The sequence below is a fragment of the Falco biarmicus genome, chromosome 18 (genome assembly GCF_023638135.1).
Source record: "Falco biarmicus isolate bFalBia1 chromosome 18, bFalBia1.pri, whole genome shotgun sequence".
NCBI lineage: Eukaryota > Metazoa > Chordata > Aves > Falconiformes > Falconidae > Falco > Falco biarmicus.
In genome coordinates, this window is record NC_079305.1 from 4511074 (window position 1) to 4517073 (window position 6000).

General features: G+C 43.8%; 1 protein-coding gene across 14 annotated transcripts in view; it reads right to left on the bottom strand.

Moving 5' to 3' along the window:
• DUSP26 (dual specificity phosphatase 26) overlaps positions 1 to 5332 on the bottom strand; it is a 41460-nt gene extending 36128 nt beyond the window's left edge. For 13 of the 14 annotated variants that reach the window (XM_056363112.1, XM_056363111.1, XM_056363109.1 and 10 more), the window contains exon 1: positions 5177 to 5332. The gene's annotated coding sequence lies outside the window, so the exon portion shown is untranslated. Of the gene's footprint in view, positions 1 to 414; positions 651 to 5176 lie in introns of all 14 variants that reach the window. The other variant, XM_056363105.1, reaches the window with a different exon arrangement.
• Between the last annotated feature and the right edge of the window lie 668 nt (positions 5333 to 6000).

Here is a 6000-nt window from a genome sequence, read left to right on the forward strand (position 1 = left end):
AGACACCTTTCCTCAGTATGGCGCTCCCACTGAAGCCATTAAGCCTCTGCATGAATGCCCAGAACTGCTGCAGAGAGCTCGTTTCTGGCCGGAGGCCTCGGGCTGCAAGCTGCTCGGGCTGCAGCTGCCTCCCTGCTGCCTGTGTGTGCAGCACCCAGTAGAATGAGGCTCCCAGGCTCACTTGGCGCTAATGTAATATGAAAAGCAGTCATAAAAAATCACAGCTCCAGGCTCTACAGATGTGGGAAAACTGACTCCAGCTTTAGTTATTGCAAGGCATTATTTTTACAGGAACAAAAAAGCAGAGGGTGTTTTGTGAACAAGCAAGCAGACACATTCACTGGCGGCAGAACCTTGCAGCTTGGATAGTTTAAGCCCAAGCTTTCACTTGGCATTAGAAGGGAATGAACTAACCTTTTCCATTTCATTTCTGAAAACTCCAAACTAATTATCTTTTTGTTCTTCTTCCATCCTTTTGCTGCCAAGGGGAAGAAACCAGGACAGGACTTCTGGGTTTTCTAGATCTTGCAATATTTATCACCTGAAGCCTTGCTCCCAACAGGAACACTCAGCACTGAATCTTCTGTGCTTAGATGTAACCAGCCAGGGAGACTGGGATGGGCACTGGGAGCAACATTCTGCAGACAGCCCTGTAGGGAACAAGACCGTTCCGTTCATGCGGAGCCGAATCACTTACTGAATGTCAGATATTTTTTTTTTTCGGCTGGGCTTCTTTTGAGTAAGGACCCAGAAGACGGAGAGAGCAGCAGGAGAAAGATGGAAGAAAAGAAGAAGAAACAGGAAAAAGTGTAAAAAAAAAAAAAGAATAAGGGAAAGATTAAAAAAAGGGGGTGGGGGTGGGGGCAGTACAGGGGGATTAGGATTCAGGCCAGCATTGCCTGTTGTTTGCCTTCCAAACCATATGATATATCTAAGGAAAAGGCAGACAGCACATCTGAACAAAAATTACAGGTGGCTGAATTAATTAGCTCCAAATCCCAGCACCCCCAAACATCAGGCGCTGGGATTAAGGACTCAAAGCTAGTTTGCTGCTGAATCCCAAACCTCAGATATTATTTGGATTCAAATTGGAAGTGTTGCAGATGGGTTTGTTTAGGGAAGGAGAGAGAGCTGTCTTTTCCCATTCTGCCTCCAGCTGAAGCAGAAAGGCACCTTTCTCTTTCCTTCATAACATGATATTAAAATCACTGCAGCCTTCCCTACCCCTGTCTGTGCTTGGTTTTCATTGATCTTAACAAGCTTTCAGTTCTCTTCAAATATTCTGGTGCTGCAAGATGGGTAGGCTAGAGATTCACTTCAAGGCAATAGCAGATTTGCCTCTTTCTATCCTCTGTGCTTGTGGGACACAATGTGAAAGGAATTTACTGTCCTTAAATGCTGAAAAAGTCCTATTGTGTGATTAAACAAAGGGACCCAATGACAAATGGCATCTGATTTTACCCTGAAACACTGAAAAATTGCCAGCTTCTCTTGATTTTGAGGCAAAGCCCCTAAAAGCTCACCAATAACCACGTGTAGAGCCAGATTCAGAGAGATTAATCAAAATAGTTGATAGGCATCTGAATGACATTCATTTCCTGGTGCTACCATCTACTCCCTGTGATCAGTCATTTGATCCATCTGTGATTCAGTTCTTCCTACAAAATGGGAATAATTCTTGTTTAGCTGGTGGCAGCATCAGTAGCATAAAGCATTCATGCTGGTGAGATGTTCAGACATTATCCTCATGTAAGTGGAGGGAGAATCTGTGTGGGTTGAAAAGTTCACAAATCTTGCAAAGAACATAACTCGTATCTCCTGCTAAATCAGGTGAGTATCACATTGTTTACCAGGAACACCTTGGTCTAATTATCTGCTGGCAAAGGAGGTACAGAGGCATAACTGGCGCTACACTGGCTTCATCTGGATGGTGCCAAACAAGCTGGTAAGTTCATCGCTGCCTGTGTACAGCATCCAGAAGTAGTACACAGGGACACAATTAGTGTTCATGTGGCTTTTGTACTGGATGTGCTCAGAGGCCTGGAAGATATTTGTGTTTATTACAGCGTTGGTACCCAGTCAGGACTGAAAACAGTCATGGCCACGATGCTCACTCCAAAAAGGATTTGGTGGACAGAAAGCTTGAAAAAGCTTGAACAAGAAGAGAAAAAGAAAAGGCAGTTTTAGGACAGTGTAATCATGTCTCAGTAAAACACTGAGTATGGCAATTAATTATTGATCATGCATCCCTCTGTCTTTCTTTTGTTTCCTGGGGCTCTGCGAATATGCCAAACACCGTGCCAGAGGTAATCGGGTGTTTTGCTTCTACCGGGGGAGTCAGCTACCTGTCTGTAATAGACCCAGTACAACTTGGATGCAGTAGCTTCTCATCAGGTCTGGGTTTTTATGTAAGCAGGCACGCTTTGCAATCCGCAGGTGGCTCAGCAGGTTGCAACAAATTTTTACTGCTTTTAGGTTATGCCTTGACCACACATCCATGCCACAGAGCAAACTGCCAGTGGCAATGGGCTGTTTGCTGGGAAGCAGCGCACTGGTATTCTGCAGCTGAGTTGTATGTGCACCACAGTAACGCCGTCTGCCTTCTTACCAGGTCATTCTCTCAAATCCCTGAGCATCCATGCTAGTTACTATATCCTTTTGGTACTAACCTCAGGAAGATAAACACAAGGTAGTCCTGCATGCAGCTGGCACAGTATCTCCTCAGGTTATGTGGAGGGGCATGAAAACTCCTGGTGAGGTTGCAACAAGGGTTTTTAAATCCAAGGTATTTCCAGGAAATGGGTATACACCAAAAAGCTATGCACCTATTATTTTGTTTCCTGTAACCAAAACACTTGCTTAAAAAGGGGGGGGGGGGGGGGAGGGACACGACACCAACAATTTTCTTCTGCCTTGTTCAAAAACTCATTGAACAAAGAAACTTCAGAGACTGCACCTCCATCCTTTCTCACCCCTCGAAAGGTGACATAAGACATAACTTATGGCATCAACAGTACTTACAACAGTAATATTTTCTGACAAGTTAAACGAGGGTGGAGAGTCTCTAGGATGTCAATATGCATTAGCAATGGTGAGGGCAGCAGTAGTTTTTAGCAGGGAACTCTGAGCATGAGCTTAGGAGAAAAGAAAGCCAGTCACTACAGGATGGAGACAAACCAGGCAACTTTCTGGATCCGTGTAAATGTTTGGGAACTTCTACTCCCAGCTTGTGTCACTGCTTGCTGAAACTGGCATCTGGGGCAAGAATATGCTTGTATCCCCTCACCCTCCTGCAGGATAATGAATTTCCATTTTCCCTCCTTAAAACAAATGGCAATTCCATTACAATTCATTTCAGTTGGATGTCTTTGCTAATGCCACTGTAGCAGGGGCTCTAGATGGTGCCCTTACACATCCTTTTATATGTTCTCTTGGCATAGGAGCAAATCTTCTCTGGGTTTAGAAGAAACTCTGTAGTGGTTTCTCTGGGAGAGAGGCGGCTGTCAGGAAACCAGTACTCCGTCACTGTTTCTCTGACAACAGTCAAATATAAGGGTAGAGTTCCTCCTTGTAGGCAGTGTTAATCTAAGATCATAAATGAGAAAGTTGCCAGAGATAAATTTTTTATTATCTCCATTGCATGACTGGCAGGCACAGGGTGACATACCAACGCAGCACAAGGGATAGCATACTAGAGAGTGCCTGCTTTTGCAAACTGCTTTAAGTTCTACTTGCCATAAAAGTCCCAAGTACAATTAATGCTGTAGATATCTTACTCTGTGAATATAAGCCTCACCCAAAGGCCACTGCAGTCTTGCCCAGATATCAATCACCTTTGTGTTGGGTTCCTCATAAAACATTAGTGTGGCAGGAAGCCAAAGGGTTCTCCTACTTGTGCAGAGACATCACCTTTTCCCTTTCTGTGCGCCATGTTGTAGCAGGTTATATCACAAAAGTACGGTAGTGTTCTATGGAAGCAGTTGTTCCCACCAATATTCTCTTAGTTAATGATTTCTGCTTTACCTACAGCTGTGTCTGTCTGCACAGATGCTGTTCCCAACTTAACTGTGTTATCTGCAAATCCCCAAGAGAATAAAATACAGAAAAAATCCAATTGGAACAGTTTCCATCACGGGGAAGTAGTTCAGTTAGCTCCATGTATCCCTTATTCACATGGTGCTGAGAGCAGTGAAACGCAGGAGCACATCCCTTTGTCAGTCTTCGTCCATTTGTCTGTCTAGCTCTCATCTGTCTCTGTTCCCTTCATTAAGAGGATAGCAGGTGGCAGGGCAGATGATGGATGGGCAGAGGACAAACTAGAACAGGGTCTACTCATCATCCATTCGTGCACCAGAGCAAGATAAATGGTCATGAAGAGCTTTCAATTTATCCAAAGGCTGAGTCAGAAAGCCATACTACATGCCCTGCAAGGCTCTGTCTTAGGCATTGAGGGACACTACCACCAGTGGGCAAAGTACTGGAGCGGGCAGGAGCACACAGAACTGGTTCAAAGGTAGGATCACATGAACTACATCCCAGGCTTGGACATCTTGGATGTACAAATAAGTTATAGGCTGGATCCTTAGATTTGAGTTTCTCATGGATAGCCATGGCCTCCCTTAGGGGAAAAATCCTCTATGGCTTTTTCTGTGGCATGGATGTGTGGTCAAGGCATAACCTAAATAAAGGGAAAAGAAGCCCTGCAAAAGGGAATCCTCATGGTAGAATATTTTCTGGCAGTAAGAGCCAGATATTTCTGTTATTTACAGCTGCAGCTATAGACTCTGAACCTAACCCTTGTACTAGGGTATCACGCAGGTGTATATTAAAAAGTGAACAGACCTGAGGTACAGCCAGGTTAACAGAAGGCTATGCAGGCAGAAAATGTGTGTGTCAAGAAAGTGGGTGAATGTAAACCTTTGCCTTCAGCAGCTGAAGTCTTATAAAAATAAGTCTTATGAAATTACAAAATTACAAAAAGTCTTACAAAATAACGCAGCCCAAATAACGCACCTTTGTCACTGAAGAAGCAAGAAAAGGATCCTGGGTTCCTTCCACAAAACTTTGCTGACAGCAGCAGCAAAGTGAATAGTCAGAGACAGTGATTAGAAAGGAATAAAATCAGCAAAGAGTATGCACCAGAAAAAATTTTTAGTTATTCAAAAATTGCCCCTACCTCTGCAGCTTCCTCCACTTTTTCATGTGATCAAAGACCTCATTCCATACCAACATGGTCCTATTCTTTCTCTCCAGTATACAGGGGAGCAAATTCAATCTGTGAAGCTTTTGTCATTCTCTCTCTCTCCCCCTCTGACTTCCACTCTCTTTTCTTTGTAATGGTTTGCAGTGTACCTACCACAATGATAAAATGCATCCTGTTTACAGAGAAAGAAAAGTCTACCTCAGCATTTTTTCCATGGGAGGAAAATGGGGAGGGTGGGGGAAGTACATTTTAAAGCTTTTTAGCTTGTGACTTCTGCAAATTAGAAAACGTACACATCTTCCCCAGATGGAATATAGGCAATTACACTGTGAAAGCAAGTGCTATTTCTGTCCCTTTCTCCTCGCAGTCTTACTAATACTTTTAAGGTAAAGATACACTTGTTTGTGGTGAGGAAGATGGCCACCTTCAGCAGTTTGTGTCTAGTCTGAAATCAGGGAATGAGCTTTGCTTTGTATTAGTTTTCACAGTAGTTAAAATTCTTTGAAAGCCTTGGAAACCGAATTTCTTTTTATCCATAAAAGCCTGCAAGCTTTCCTCCATAGTGTTTTTCAGGCCCCAAACTGCCATGGGTTTCCACGGTCGCTTACTCATAGCATATGGGTGCTTGGGACAGTGCAGCGCCTGAGATGGGTGCATTGCTCCCGTACCAGTGCCCACGCAGGTACTCCTAAGGGGAAAAATATCATAGCATCAGGGCCCCTTGGTGCCAACACCAACTGCTCTCAGCCCTAAGCCACCTATTGGTTCAGGTGGTATTTTTATTTTTATATACATAT